At 32.8% G+C, this 16,827-nt stretch overlaps 1 protein-coding gene across 1 annotated transcript in view; it reads right to left on the bottom strand.

Annotated features, from left to right (window-relative positions):
- Window positions 1–13,706, bottom strand: part of raskol (Ras GTPase-activating protein raskol) — a 102,563-nt gene extending 88,857 nt beyond the window's left edge. Inside the window, exon 1 of the mRNA XM_088243662.1 lies at window positions 13,181–13,706. The gene's annotated coding sequence lies outside the window, so the exon portion shown is untranslated. The remainder of the gene's footprint in view (window positions 1–13,180) is intronic.
- Between the last annotated feature and the right edge of the window lie 3,121 nt (window positions 13,707–16,827).

Below are 16,827 nucleotides of genomic sequence, written 5' to 3'. Positions count from 1 at the left end.
TCAGTGATCGTTTGAAAGAAGACAACTTGTTATCAAAGAAATCAAGACTGGTATATTTGTTGGCAGATCTAAGAATTCTGAACATAAGGTTAAAAACCATATTTAATTCTATGGTTATCGGTATGAAAGAGTTTCGTCTGAGGTTTCTAGTAGGGATATTTAATTTTATTGAGCTCAGTAGTTCAGGCGCATCAAAGAGTGAGTTGAGAATTTTAAATAGGACTAGAAGGCTGAATTAATTTCGACAGTCTTGAAGAGAAGATATATTTAAGCTAGTTTCTAACTCATTATACTTACGTATATTGGTCTCTGGATAAGCCCAATTTACAGGTTATCTCTATTTAAAAACGATGTCGAACTGATTCAATATTTTTTATGTGAACATCATAATATGGAGGCCAGATTACAGAGGAATACTCTAGGTGCGGGCGAACTAGGGAACAGAAGAGAGTTTTAAGGTTATTGATATTTTATTATAAGGATTTATTGATAGCATGTTCAATATGAATTGTAAAAGAAAGTTTAGTGTCAAGTATAATACCTAAATCTCGTATACTAGACACATTTCATCGTTGAGTGAGTAGTCGTATATGATTGAATTTTCCAGACGAAAAAATCTCATAAACTTGCACTTACTTAAGTTGAGATGTAGATTATTGGATGAGTACCAGGTGCTAAAAGACAGGAAATCAGATTGTAATAGTGAACAATCGGAAGGGTTGTCAATCTGTTTGAGAATCTTAGTGCCATCAGCAAACAGCCAAATTAGTAAAAAAGTTAGTAAAAAAAAATCGCTGTAGTGCTATAAGATAATATGCTTTAATAAAATAGGTTGGATTCTCGGTGAGAACACCAAAATTTAATTCATGGGTAGGTACATTTTGTACAGATACGCAATTCAGCAAGTACAATTGTAAGTCTTTAATCCTTGTGAAACACACATAATTAATTAAATTTTATGTTTTTTCGCTCGATTGTTTGGCGAACAAAACGCCATTGTACTGTATTTTTAATTTCATCACACATTGACTTGTTCTGGTAAAAGTAATTCAATGCCATTAAAGGATTTTTTTCTAATCAGATGTAATATTTTCTGCGCAAGATACCATCATAATTATTAATTCAAAGGCTTATAAAAACAATGCGAGTAAATGTATTATATCGCTTCGAGAAATATATTGAAAAAAGGGTGATTACTGGAAACACTTCAATCAATCTTGGCAAATAAATTGATGTCACAGGAGGCAAAATTGACAGTTCACAGTGGAGACCTGGTGCCTATTCTCGTGTATGAAAGCATAGTTGGAATCGGAAAAACAAGGATAAAAGACATTATGTGAGGATCCGAGTATGATGTGAAGCTGAGATAATCATCATCAACAAAACCAAGAAAGGAGTTCTGCGTTAGTTTCGACCTGCAGAGCGAGTGGACGGCGGAAGAACGCCCGAACGCCTGCAGAAAACGAGAAAGACCGAGATAGATATGGCATGACCAAATTTAACAAACACTTGACGATGGACATGTCAAAAGTCGGACCTTTATGAATGGGTTGAGACTAGACATGACAACTTTTTCTGAGACAATTCATAAACATATTGCCAAAAACTGAAATATATGTAATTTTACAATATCGAATTTTTGCAAATTACATATTACGATATAAATATGGGTGTAAACTGTGTTCCTCTAGTTAAGTTTGTACAATATAGTACAGTTATAGTTTGTACTTGGAATTAGTCATGAATTTTTAAATTACGATTTTTTATTAAAAACATTAAATTTGCTTAAACTTAACGATAGAAGAAAAATTATAGACCTGTTAAATTTGTATAAAATTGTGCATTCTATATGGGATTGCCCAGAACTTTTGTCACTCGTCAACTTCAGGGTGCCTGGAAGGATAACTAGGCGGGTGCCACCGTTTTGCAGTAGTAACTCACGCACAGTGTATGATTGTAATGCCGTATTGAGCCGACTTCATGAACTCGGCAATAGTTGTTCCCACATATCGGATATATTTAATGTGGGGTATTGTTCTTATAGAACAAACCTTATAAACTTTTTCAAAGATGAGCAGTAATCATATTTAATGTAGTTACTTCATATATGATTTTCTGTTTTTTTTTATTTTTTTTTTTTATATATATTTTTATTATAAACCTTATTATGTTTAAAATTTGATTTACTTTTTTTTTAATTTTTAAAGTTCTCGTATACTTCTTATTTCAAACTTTTGTTTTATTTAAACTTTTTTTTTTTTTTTAATATTATGTTATATAATTTTTAGGCTTGATTATTGTTCCTTAGTTTTGAGTGCAAATATGTAGTTTAAAAAATATCAAACCTTATATGTTTATATTATAAATCTGTAAAAGGCAATTATGCCGTGTATGTTAATAAATAAATAAATATAACATTAATGTAAAAAATATCTGTACCTCACAGGAGTCCACTTTTTGCCATTTTAAAGTCAAAAATGCAGAAATTATAGCAATAAGATATTTTATTTATTAACATACACGGCACGCAGTGCCTTTAACCTTAAAAATATACATATTAAAAATAATATAAACATTTCAATATAATGTGAAAAACTTAAAAATTAAATATAAAAGTATTATTTTACATAAATACTGAATATATAACACAGCAGTTTTGTATAAAAAACATATTTAGATATAAAAAATAATTAAACAATGTGTGAAATAAAATTTTAAAAGGAAAATAATTTATGTATATTTTTCTTTAAAAGGTACAAAATATAAGTATATTAAATACAATAAAATTATTTTGTATAAAAAAAAAAAATAAAAAAAAAAAAAAAAATTACAATTAAAGTAATTTAATAAATAAGTATACACGTAAATATGAGTGAATAAAACACCGAAGTCCAATTTCGTCGTATTTTTTTTATAGTTGTAATAAAAATCTTAAGTCCACTTTGTTTTTATGCAAAAAACATCAGATACGCCATTGTAATATGTATTTTTACTATCAAAATAATTAATATTTTACACTGAAAGTTCTTTATATTTTGAAATTATTTTATTTGGTTGTGGTGTTTTGGAAATGGCACAATCACAAAATCTTGTTTCTCAAACATTCCGTTCAACGTCGACTCCCGTCTCGTGGTTTATCCTTTAAGGTACAGATATAGGTAATACAGGCTATTTAAATAAATAAAAAAAATACTATACAAGCCTGATGGTCCACTATTATATATAAAAATAAATATAAAACGAATAAATCGAATATTGTATTATTATGACTTCAGATCAATAGAAATAACTATTTTGGAGTGATGATTACATTTAAATTTATTGCAACAGAGAGGGAAAACATTATTGAGAAGGGAATATGGAAGTCAAGGCATTTGCAGGGCCTATGACCTGTCATTGGTTGGTTTGAGTGGCCATTTTACACACTGTGTAACATTTACACGCTGTGTAAAAAACATAGGCAGAATGGTGAATGTTACACAGTGTGTAAAGTGGCCACTTAAACCAGCCAATGAAAGGTCATTAGCCGTGTAAATGCCTAGTCTTCCATATTCCCTTCTCAATAATATTTTCCCTCTCTGTTGCAACTAATGTAAATATGTATAACTCCCTAGGGAGGAAATCCAGCCAGTCTGCAAACATTTGGACATACTACAACGAGAGGAAAAGTTATTATACCTCTACGCAAACAGCGCACTAAATTTAGTGAATGCGCATTTGCGGTCGCAGGCCCTATCGCATGAAATGCTCTCCCAGCAGAGGTGCGAGGCTGTGAAAGTGAAGTGATTTTTCGGAAAAACTTAAAACCCACTTGTTCTCTAAATCATTTGAATGAATCCGTAGCATGTGACAACAAAATAAATTGTTTTAATCAAATTACAAATTTAAAAGCTTCAATTAAATTAATTTAATAATAGAATCACTATATAAAGCGCCCTTGAGGTATTTTATTACGAAAATGGCGCTATATACGTTATTCATAATAATAATAATTAAACATAGTTTGTAATTTATTTTAAAAAATGTAATTTATATATGTATCCTAAAAATATTAGTAATTAAAATAAAATTAACTACTGTAAGACTTCACTCCCCATTATGTACACAATAATGGTTTATTTCTTTTACATAATGGGAAACGTTAATGTAAATATATGTATTTAATTCATGTAAAAAATTGTATTTAGTCGTAATATTGTATTTTTATTTTCTATCGGAATAAAAAATAAATAAAAAAAAGCTTTTTCTGAAACGCCGCTTCCGACGTGAGCAGCTTCACCTCCTGAGATAACTCGAAGCTTCCGCAAGTCCGTAAGATGGTAGATTTAAATAAGATACCTTCATTATCCGAATGTCTTTTGACTCACGAAACCAGTTGTTGATCTCGAATGGAGGTCAGCCCTGAATCTTGTATCGTATCGTCTTCCGTTCTCTCACTCGTAAACATTTTATTGGTCGACTTTCATCCTACGTCACGAGCTACAACCTCGCCGTCAACTCTGATAACATAATACTAAAATTTAAAAGCCGGCCCACTGGGGTATTTGTCGGCCTATCGGGCCAAAATTTCTCAGTCACTGTCGCGGTCATTACAGCTTTATTTGCAACAGCTACTTAGATCATATTTCATTATCCGGACTTAATTATGCATAAGGCACTGATTGGTAATTCAATCACAGCGTGTTTCGATTTATCTTCAAGTAACGTTGAGATGGTCACCCCACAAAAGCAGTAAACTTGTCAATATATAATTATTTTTGCTTCTCGTGTTTTGTATTTGTATCCACACAGTGTCTTTATGAATATATGTCATATACTCGTACATTTGGCATTTGTGCGGATGTTGGGCCACCGGGAGCTGACAGTAGCTTGTTACTTGACCCAATGTCCGCACAGTAGTTATATGTGTGAGCTGTACTAATAATATAATGTTGTTATCACTATTATAGATGTGTGGATTTAAATGTGAATATGTAATATTTTATATGTATTTTATGTATATTTTTTAGACACTATAAGTATAATATATTAAATCATGTAAATAAATGCCTCGACACGGGTTGTGCCCAGTGAGGTATTCATATTTTTTTTAAAGTTTTATGTAAAACGTGAAATAATAATAAATAAACATACATGCAACAAACATATTACTTAAATTATTAAACAAATCATTATGGTTTATTTATGTCCGAGAGGATGAAAAATACTGTAGATATGAAACGGGTATCCGGAAACTATCCGGTATCCGGCCAATCCTGTTAGATTTTACTGTCCGTCCAGATACCGGATAGTAGCCAGATATCCGGCGGATATCTAATATTAATTTAACTGCCAAAATTTCATAAAATCAGCGTCACTAAATTAATTTATTGGTGTCGACTATGTTGGGGAAAAGGGAGTACCCTCATTATTTTTAAAATTATCTTTTTTGCATAAAAACGTTTTGGATTTACTTAACACGTCGCGACAAACCAGAGACAATGAGCCGGATATCCGGCTATACGGCTTAGAGGCTCGCCTAATATCCGGTATCCGGCCAAACCACTGACCGTTAGATCACTAAAATTGCGTATAAGTTGGTACCAAAATCCTGTAGGAAAAAATCCTTAAGAACGAAATCGAGTTCTCTAGGCTCGCGAGCCGCGGTATTCTGACCACTGCTCTAGAAGATAAGATTTTTGACGATAGTGAATTAATTCGAACAATTTATAAAACGTACACTAGCGACACTCTATCGTCTAGCGTCGAGCTGCATATAATTATATCACGGAAACTAGCAAGCGGGTGACGTTTCGAAATGCTAACTGGACGCTACATCCAGCATTAGTCAGGCCCCCGCTGAGATAAAGAGCGTTACTTCACATAGAATCAAGAACCCAATCTTAACCGGTTCAAAGGTACTTATGTTAATGTATTTATCGTTCGGTAGCATAAGAATTTAAGGGGTTATAATGTAAAACTGATTGATGGAGTTTCAGTCCCGACACTTACAACAGGGCAATGATGCATAATAAATAGACACGTTATTCCTTTACTGTCATTTGAAATAACCATTGCGAGTTCAATGCTTAGACTTCCATCTTCCCTCTATGAAAATGTTTTCCATATCTGTTGAAATATAACGCCGTGATCGTAGAACAGCGTTATACAATCATCGAGCACTTTCGCCTAAGCATGTTTTAAAATATTGAAAAAAAAATCCTAGTCCTTAAAATATAGCTTGATTAAAATAACAGCTACCAAACTGATGTGACTAGTGATGGGAAATTGCTGATCACTGATCATGTACCGATCAAATTGATTTTATAAGTTCTTTCATGCAAACATGAATCTGTTTCCAAAAATTGATATAAAAACGCAAATCTAGCCAATTATAGTGTGTTTAAGACAATTATTCACAAAAAAAAAATAAGACATTTATACGTTTTTTCATGAACCATCAAATGAATTATTTTTTTATTCGATCGATTTACATTGATCAATTTTTCCCATCTCTAACGTTTTTGCAAAATGATGTAACCTTGAAAGAACATCGTTAATAATTAGGTTTAGTTTAGTTTTTAAGCTGATTTTATATATTAACGTTGATTTATATTTTATTTTATTTTATTCAGAAAACATACAGTCATACAAAATAAGTATTAAAAACAACAAATTTTTAACATGAAAAAGACCAATTAAGTTTTCATAAATTAAAAAGAATCATTAAATGTGACAAAGAAATAAAAAATAAATAAGAATTTTAAGTGAGAAAAGAATAATTGTTGACATTTGCGTTTTCCATGGAGGTAATTAATTAAAATAAATAAAAATACCGAATGTACACTCCGAGCCATCCACGCACACACATGAACGCACATATAAAACATATACATTACATGCGGCACATATACATAGCATAAACCACTAAAGATGCACATTCAGCAACTATCCCAAATAATCGACCCCATGAAGAAATTTTCTGTACAAATGCAACGTGCAGTTAAAAATGTCTACATCAATACTGAGTCCGTTAATATGTCAGGCATTGAATTAAAAAAATAAATTAACTTGCCAGATACGAATGATTTATCGTGTCAATATAAATCACTCCTTAGACGTAACTAAAAAGTTATGTCGTCACTTTGCTGACAACTGTCATTCTAATCCAGCTATATTTAAAGGAATATAAAAGCAGCTTTTTTTTTTTTTAATCGCAGATCTACCGATTTTTTTTTCTTCGGCTACCGAATTTTACTTCACTTACGTTGGCAACGTTGGATTTATCTCTACTCTACTTAAGATGGACTAGAGGAAATGGCCTGTTATTCCCAATAGTCCTAATAATGGACTTACGCTCCAACTACGCCCGCGTACATAAGGTCATGTGACGTTTTAAGTTTCAAGTAAGACCATTATTACTTTACATTTTTTTAGTTGTATTCATATAGATACTTAAGTATTATTATTATTATGGATAACTTAAATAGCGCCATTTTCATAATAAAGTACTTAAATTGCCGAATTTTCTCAGTAACATTATTTCAATAGTATGTAATTTTAAGTGAGTAAAGTACCTACCCACAGCCTCAAAAGCGAATGACAGATCATAAGCCCTGTAAATACCTGTACTTCCATAGCTTAGACAGATTAAATGCATACGCAAAAATTGCCAGTTGATGCCGCCCGTCAATTAATAAATGCGTTTGCAGTGTCTAGAGTCGATTATTGTAATGGTATCTACGCAGGTCTACCAATGAATAAAATGACTCGCCTACAGTCTGTATTGAATACCGCAGCGAGAATTATTTTTGGAATCTCTAAGTTCAGTCATATCACTCCACTACTTCGGGAATTACACTGGCTACGTTTTACACAGAGGGTAAAATACAAACTCTGTTGGCTCATGTATAAGTCACTGCACAACTCTGCTCCGGAATATCTAAGGGAACTCTGCATTCCATATGAACTAGCTGATAGACGTCTTACGCTTAGATCAGCTACATCTACGTCGAAAAGAAAAGTTATTATACCTCTACGCAAACAGCGCACTAAATTCGGCGAACGCGCATTTGCGGTCGCAGGCCCTACGGCATGGAATGCTCTCCCAGCAGAGGTCCGAAACTGTGAGAGTGCAGTGATGTTTCGGAAGAAACTTAAAATCCACTTGTTATCTAAATCATTTGAATAAATTCTTAGCATGTGGTGACAAAGTACATTATTTTTCTTAAATTAAAAAGTTAAAATTAAATTTATATCTTTATATAATCACTTTGTAAAGCGCCCTTGAGGTATTATATTACGAAAATGGCGCTATATAAGTTATCTATAATAATAATAATCCTTTCTCAAAAAAGATTACCCTCTCTGTTGCAATAATTTTTTATCTTATTAACTCCACTCCGTAGGGAGTAAAATTTAGCCTTGTGTACAAACACAAGGACGTGCTTAAAATACAGTAGAACTCTAATTATTCGAACTCCGACTATCCTAATCGAGGATTATCCAAATCACCTTCAGAATTTCAGACTTTTTTATATTTGTTTAGTAAAAAAGAAATATTTGCGTATGATTTACCCAAATATTTCATTTTTAAGGCAATTTTCAACGAGTTGTAAATAACTCACTATTAGAACATGGGAATCAAGTTGAGGTAGAGTGGGATTCGAACCACGTGCCTTTGAGCCGCGAGTCCTAAACACTAGCCACGGGACCACAACCCAATTCGAAATTAAGACGGAAACGTACTGTGATTCGTAAAATAATGATTCTGTCCAGCGCTTGTAAGTACGCTTAACACGTAAAAGTGTTTTTAATCAATCAAAAGCTCTTTTTCTTTCAAAATACTTTTTTCTTCCATTTTCAACATACATACATACAGTAATCATCATCATCATCATCCCCTTTCCGCACCTAATGGTGCATAGGGCACTGCATTGGTACACCAATCGCAGCGTACCTTAATCATTTTTTGTTACATGAATGTAAGATGATCAGTCATACGCTTCAGGTACCAGTCCAGGGACTATGAATTTTTCTAGTGTGAAAACACCCTTACAAATAAATATTTCATATAAACCATGTCGGGAATCGAACCCGAGACCTCTTGCATGGCAGGCTAACGCGCTGACCATTACACCACGAGGCCGACAAAACATACAGTAATTAATTAAATAAATAATTATCCGAATGGGATTCGGTCCCAATTGATTCGTATAGTTGGAGTTTTACTGTATTGTTAAATATATTGTCACCCTCCTTTACATTTTTAAGATTTTCTTTTTTTTATGGGAATACATTTAAATAATACTTAAATTATATATAAAGTGACTGAGAACCAACGGTACCTATCCAACAATACAATTAATAACTTCAGCCCTTCGGAAAATTGGATACAAAAAATATTTTCTAACGGGCGGTAAAATTAAAGCATTCAATTATACTGTAAGTTTCTTGAAAATGGGCGAAATAAATATTTTCATAAAAACGAACTCCTTTGAACGACGTCGCTAGTTCATACGAATCAACCAATGATAAGAGAGCTGTGGAACATTTCCGGATTACTTACCGTCAACGGACCAATCGGCAGAACTGACCGAGAAGCGGAAGAGAACTTGAGACGTCGCACGCGGATTAAATTCTGATATACAAAACTTTATGACAGGGTTACGAATGATGAAATCAGGCGAGAGTGTAAATCTGAGTCAAGTAGAATTGATAAGATTAAGAAAGGGTCTCTGAGATGGTTTGGTCACGTAGAACGAATGGACGACGAGAGAATGGTAAAACAAGTATATATGGCAAAAATGAACGGCAACGTTAGACGAGGACGACCAAGGAAGACGTGGCATGATCAGATAAACCAAAATCTTAAGTCTGGTCATGTCAAAAGCAGACAGAACCGAAGGGCATGTATGACAAGATGTGTGAATGTGGAAGAGGCTAGGATTGTATGCCAGGATAGACGTGTGTGGCGGTCCATTCTATCTGCCTACCCCTACGGGGAAATGGCGTGATGGTAGTAGTAGTATAAAACTTTAAAAATCATAACAATTTTTATATCCAATATCCTGTAGGACTGAACTTCCCCAGTAAAATAAAATAACTTATATACAGCACGATTTTGAGGGTCGCTTTATAAAAGTGATTATATGCAGTATTGGATCAAATATTCAGATACGGACTATTCAACAAGAACGGAGCGATCCGACATGTCCAATCGATTACACTTTCAACTGAGAGTAAGAAGTACAATAAAACAAAAATGAAACATTAAGCACCTTATTTTATTAATTTTACTCAACGTTACTTTCTAAAAAAAAAAAAAAAGTAGAAATGATCAGCAATCTGCTTGTAATTTGTAATGCATTTTTATCGATAAATAATATAAAATACATTCTAAAGCCCAGGGCCGACATCGGCTTATTATTTCACAACAATATTTTGAGTGTGTTCAAATCTTTGGAGACACATGCTGGATTTTAGAATTCAAATCTCAACTGAAATCTCAATTCTTTCGTTTATCATACCCTCAATTTGAAAATCATAAAATAATAATCCAAATATTTCCTTAACTATTCACAGCTGTAATTACAGTAACCAAATTCCGAATATTAAATGTATTTGTAAGTTGGACAGAGTAGATTCAATGAAATATTTGGGAATTTATATAGATGGGAATTTAAGATGGACTAATCAAATCGAACATATTAAAAATAAATTGAAAAAGCAAATTTACTTTTTAAAACTATAAGAAATATAATTAGCCTAAAAGGACTTGTAAAAATATATTACGCAATAACTCAATCAGTTTTGGAATATGGGATAATTGGATGGGGATGTGCAAATGACAGTGATCAAGCAAATAATAATTGCACAAAAAGCTTTAATGAAAATTATTTGAGTCCTAATCAGAACTAGCTCCCTCGGTATATTTGAAAATCTATGAAACAACTTTATGTAAAAGCTTTTTTACTATACGCACATAAACATTATTCTCTACCTTCCGTTACAAATACAAGAGTTACAACCCCATTTTCTAGATACAAGATTTACTAGATACTCCACCCTGATGATGCAAAAAAATAAATACAACCTTCGGTCAAAGAGGATTGGCCTACTACTCGGTTAAAGTGTACAATCTAATTCCATTATCCATAAGGACAATTAGTAAGTACTCTAAATATAAAATTGCTATTAAGAAATGGATAGTGGAGGTGGGTTGCGCACGGATCAATGAGTGGATCAAGCCAAATAGGTAAAATGTGAGTACTGTTAGTGAAATTTGTTCTAGTGGTCTAGAAAAATTGGTTATGTTTTTTATGATTATTTTAGTTTTTTATTGTTTATTATGTTAATGATAATTAGATTAATTGGATTAATTACGTGTTTTTTATTGTTATTATTATATTAACTTTGTTAAATAGCTAATTTAAGGCATGTTTCACATTTTGTAAAATGTTTCCCTCGGCACGGGACACCCCAGTGAGGGAACATTATTCTGTATTAAAAAAGAATACAAACAATGTTAAAGTATAAATAAATAAATAAATAGAATATTATAATATGACACAGCTTAGTAAGAATGTAAGCCTCGGGTAACAAATGTAAGTAACGAATCGGGTTGCGGTCCCGTGGCTAGTGTTGCGGACTCACGGATCAGAGATCCGAGGTTCGAACCCCACTCTACCCCAACTTGATTTCCATTTTCTAATAGTGAGTTATTTACAACTCGTTGAAAATGGTCACCAAAATTAAAATATTTAAGTAAATTATTGGAACGCTAATAATAAATTTGTTAAAAAAAAAAAAAAAGTTTACACATAAATTGTAAAGCATTTACCCTTGAGGTGATTTTTCACAAAATGGCGCTATATAAATCAGCCAAATATTATAATTATTATTACCACCTAAGGCACTTATCAGGATTGTAAGCGATTACTAGCAGTTTGTGTCCAGGGTGGTGAAGAATACAGTGGTGCATGGGACTCATCTGGCAACCAATGCCTACTGTTGCCTGACCTACTTTCGTACTAAGGACGGTGCAGAAGGTGAATCAAGTATTTCCCGTAAGTAAACAACAAAATAATCAGAACATTAAAAAAACTGATTACCTAACGCGGATGTCAAATTGCTGACAGTGAGGGAAATAGAAGATGACCTCAATTCCCGACTTGGAGGTAAAAATAACTCTATGGACAACTTTTTTAAAAGCAGTAGCACATAAGTTGAGTAGTTGACAAAAACTTATTTATTTTATTTATAAACTTATTAATTTTTTTCCACTTAATAAAAATAATGTGACCTCACTGGGGTGACCCGTGCCGAGGACACTTAACAATATGCTGGGTCTCTCGCATCGCTTAGTAGGATGGCGATGATTTCTGTTAAAAACAAACATCCACAGTGTGTCATCGGAAAGCGTCTGGATTTTATAACAATGTTTTGTTTTTGAAATCGTCTAAATAAATACAAAACATAATTTAAAAAAAATATTTTAATAGTTAACATTTCGCAGTTTTCCATTACATTCGACTTAACCTACCTTGCAAAATTATACGACACATTCGTCTAAGAGATCGCTTTTCGACAACTATTTTCTTTTATGTCAACAAAATATGTAAAACGCACGAAAATATAAGATACCCAATTTAAATAACAATCGTTTATATTTGTATTTATTTCACTATAAAATAATTTGTTAATTCCATAAAAAAAGTTTTATGACAGCAGTTTCGCCTTACAAGGCAATAACCGACGTTACGAGGCGAAACAGCTGTCACAATAATATTAAATGGTAAAAAAATATTAAATTAAATTAAATTTAGCTTATTAAGACCATTAAAAAACCTTTAGAGTGTACATCTGAGTCAAGTATAATTGATAAGATTAAGAAAGGGTATCTAAGATGGTTGGGTCATGTAGAACGAATGGACGGCGAAAAAATGGTAAAACAGTATATATGGCGAAAATAAACGGCAACGTAAGACGAGGGCGACCAAGGAAGACGTGGCATGATCAGATAAACCAAAATCTTAAGTCTGGTCATGTCAAAAGCAGAAGAACCGAGGGGCATGTGTGACAAGATGTATGAATGTGGAAGGAGCTGGGAATGTATGCCAGGATAGACGTGTGAGGCGGTCCGTTCTCTCTGCCTACCCCTACGGGGAAATGGCGTGATGGTAGTAGTAGAAGTAAAAACCTTAGGCTTTGGGCAATTCTCAATTGACTACTTTTAACACTATTTATTGATACCTTCTAAAACTAAAACAAAAAACAATCAAATTATCGTCGCAGCTAAAAAGTTGAAGATGACCAGTGAAATTATTGGACCGTTTCGTTTCTAATAAGAAAATACGTTTTTCTTTTGGAATTAAAAACACTTTTTATTTCTTGTACAGGCGGCGCACACTGCGGAGGCAAACGGATGCCCGCGCGAAAAAACTCAACAATACGAAAACAAAAGACGCGAGGCTTCGTCTCCAAACCCTTTTGAAAAACTCTGAACCACAAAACTTCACATACTCCTTGTTATGGCACTATTCGACATGAAACTCGCGTTTAACTAGCACAAACTGGTACAAATACACTGTTCTGAAAGCTAGCACGACTTTAAAACACACAAAATCCTTTCTAAAAGCGGTTATGACTGTCAAAAAGTTCAAAACATAATATTTTCCCTCCAAACGAGGTGCACGCGCGCGGAAGACCGTGTTCGAAAATTTACTAAAGTTCAAACGAACTTGTTCATTATGGCCGCCGCACGAAAATTTGATAACTTCACGCCGGTCCGAGAGAGACAGCGAAAACCGAGAAACCAACAGTGACGCACTTATACCGAAACACACGGGTGCGAGAGAAACGCTAAACCTCGTCCGCGAGACGTAGGCGAGACGGCACGAAGTCTACGGAACGACTGTAAAATTACGTATTCATTTTCTAGTTATAAGGCACTTAGTTAAAATAAAAAAAATTAGATCGTTCAAATGTGCACGAGAGCCTTAACTTGCTTACTATTGCGATCTAATATTACCCGTGCTTTGATGCATATTGCGCGTCGTGCAATTCAGGTTTGTAGTAAAGAATGCGTGTGCGAAAGAGATGTAAGATAACATTGTTGTAAACAGGACATTCGGAAGAGTGAGATGCGAACGGTATCCATGGTAGCACTCATTGTTCATTTGTTTATTTTTTTTCGGGATATGGGTTAGGAAGACATTTTTTATTGTATCATTAATTTAACACTTGTTAAGGGCGAAAAATATGAAAAAGAAGTTGTAGGATATAATAATTTGTTGAAATGGCTATTTTGTCGCTATAATCGAGAATAATCTTATCTCATTTTATTAGTAGATATTTTTTTACTAATCGAAAATGTTTTTATCAAAAGTCACCAATTTTTTTTTAGAAAATGCTTAATAATTCGATTGCCCATGAAACTAGTTTAGAAATATCAATGTTTTAAATTTGTTGCAACAGAGAAGAAAAATAGTTGCTTCACAAAAGTCACCAGAATAATAAAGGAGGAAAATGTGGATGTTTAAACATAGGCAAAACGGTGAATTTTACACAGTGATCAAAATGGACACTTAAACTAGCCAGTGATGGTCATAAGCCCTGTAAATGCCTAGACTTCCATATCCCCTTCTCAAAAATGAATTTTCCTTCCTCTTTTGCAACAAATTTAGATTTTGAAATCTAAATAACTCTCTAGGGAGAAAATCCAGCCTGTCAAACATTTGGACATACACAAAACATAAATTGCATCGTATTTTAAGTGTTGTCGGCATCGTGGTGTTGCGGGCAGCGCGTTTGACGCGAAATATTTTTTTAAAAGGGTGTTTTTACACTGGAAAATTTTATAGTCCCTGGACTGGAATCTGAAGCGTAAGACTAATCGTCTTACCTCCGTGTAACAAAAAAATAATCAAGATACATTGCGATTGGTATACCGATGCAGTGCCCTATGCACCATTAGAAGTGGAATGGAAAAATATGGAAAAATAATTATCGTTTGTAATTATTGCTATTTTTTTAAACTTTTTTTAGAACTTAATATTTTTTGTTGTCCATTGTTATGGCTTGAAACAGACAGCCAAATAATAATTAATATATAAATAGATTTGGTTAGTGAATACGTAAAAAACGTAAATTGAAATCAATCGGAGACACTTTTCATATATAGCTCCAAGAGTGTTCAACGTCTTGGATGAACATATTAAGTTCTCCAAAACAACGTCTATATTTAAGATGAAGATCCATAACTGAATTGTAACGAGGGGTCGAGACAACTGTATGAGATTGCTTTGGGAATAAATGCATAACATCGCTGCTGTTTTCATTATTATCCATATACGTATATCGTATATGTGTATGTCATCACTGTCATACGTATTATTATTTAACTTTTGATTCCATTTTCGACATGTATTAATTTTTTTTATTATTTTTATTTTTCTATTTTTATTTTGTATATTTTGTATATTGTTTTGATTATTTTGCATATTGTTTTGATTACCTGTATATTGTTTTAATATGTAAATAAATATTTTTGATTTATATATCGAAGAGTCCCGACTTAACACGGAATTTTCTAACAAGTCGGGACATAAAAAACATATAATTGTGTCTATGTAAAATTGTGTAATTTGTGCATTAAATAAAAAAATAAATGAAAAATAAATATATCAACAATACTTTGAGTTTGTCCAAATTTTTGTATACGAGGACTGGATTCAACTCCCTGGGGAGCTGTTAATATTAACATATTACAACAGATATGAAGGACATTTTATTTTTGTGTTTTTTTTTTTAATATTTTTTAATTACTATAAAAAAATACCATATTATCTTTTACAGAATATTTTAATTTTTCTTTTTTATGTTACACAAAAATATTTTAACTGTCCATTATTTATTATAGGAGCAAAAAATCATTAACGTTTTCTTGTATACCCACGAGCAGGCCAAGCCTTTGTGGTATTTTTTGTTTACTATTTTTACTATTAATATGTATTTCATTGCTATGTAATTATGCTTTATTTTTTTAATACTCTGTTTCATTACTTATGTTTATTGTAAAAAAAAAGAAGGTAATATAGAAGTGTAGGAATCTACAGGGCTTATGATCTGCCATTGGCTGGTTTAAGTGGCCACTTTACACACTGTGTAACATACACCATTCTGCCCATATTTGAACATCTATATCCCTTCAATTCTTTCATCTGTTGATGTTTGTGAAGGTAAAGAGTTGAGACCTTTATTTATGCGAGTGAGATTCGTGTAATTGAATTATTTCGCCTACATACTAGGCAACGCCTATAAAAATTATTTTTTCAATTTCTATACGTCTTCATGGACCAGGGAACCGATTACAAAATACAATGGAAGGTATACATATGTCTTCAATTTTATCTACAAAGTAAAATTGAGTTTTCTGTATGAAAAGCAGGATATGCATACATTTTTTTCATCTAATCATGTTCAATTATAGGTTACCGACGAAGATACTTTAAATGTTCATGCAAATGTACTCATTTTCGTACACAAATATCGGTTTTAATTCAAAGACAGTCGAAGATAACTCTGTTAATTCCAATTGTAATCGGGACCCAGCTGGATTTATCAACAAAGATGAAAGAATTGAAGGGATATAGATGTTCAAATTTAGGCAGAATAGTGTGTAAAGTGGCCACTTAAACCAGCCAATCACAGGTCATAAGCCCTGTAGATGCCTAGACTTCTATATTATCTTCTCTAAAATGTTTTTCATCTCTGTTGTAATATATTAAATAAATATAAAAAACACAGGTCATGAACCGTTTATGTATGACATTGGGGACGCTATAT

This window comes from Micrasema longulum, unplaced genomic scaffold, assembly GCF_059751315.1.
Source record: "Micrasema longulum isolate JH-2025_06_02 unplaced genomic scaffold, ASM5975131v1 h1tg000224l, whole genome shotgun sequence".
NCBI lineage: Eukaryota > Metazoa > Arthropoda > Insecta > Trichoptera > Brachycentridae > Micrasema > Micrasema longulum.
This window is presented reverse-complemented; position numbering and strand designations above follow the sequence as displayed.